Here is a 681-nt window from a genome sequence, read left to right on the forward strand (position 1 = left end):
CCAGGGCAAAGTGAAATAGAGTAGGATATTTATTGAAGGTGACCAAAAGGACAGAAAATCAGAATTAGAGAGCAGAGACATGACGAAGACCCAACTGGTAAGAAAAAAAAAGCTCCAAAAGGCCAGGAATCAGCTTATTGGGTGAGGTGGTTTAGGACTGAGGCATGAAAAAAAAAAAAAAAAAAAGGACTGAGGCATGAATGATGAGGCATCATTCATTCCTCCATTTACCTAATCCCTGTGTATGTTCTAGGAATTGTTGCCGCAAGTTAAAACAATATAACTCGTGAACACCACCTTGAATCAGAATCAAGGCAACAAATCTGGTTACGGTGGTTCAGTATTGGGAGCAACAAAGATGAACAGAACTGCTGCTTCCATCAGGGGCCTTGTTCTTCTGAATGCTGTCGGTGAGACTTGTGTAATGGATGCCAGGGGTGACAGTTAATCAGGACAACCTAGCATAAGAGACAGAGGTTTGAGTTCGTGCAAAATGTTGCCTCAGGTAGCTAAATAGTGAGTCAGAAGGACGATTGTTCCATTGGAATCACCGTACCTAAGTAGACTTTAGCAATGCCATGAAGTTCTTTCTGTGAAGAATAATGGGACCTGATTGATCAGTTATTATTGTTATACGGTTGTATTCATTATCTTTTGCAGCATGACAAATTATACTAAAAC

The sequence above is a fragment of the Canis lupus genome, chromosome 38 (genome assembly GCF_048164855.1).
Source record: "Canis lupus baileyi chromosome 38, mCanLup2.hap1, whole genome shotgun sequence".
In the NCBI taxonomy this organism is placed as follows: Eukaryota; Metazoa; Chordata; class Mammalia; order Carnivora; family Canidae; genus Canis; species Canis lupus.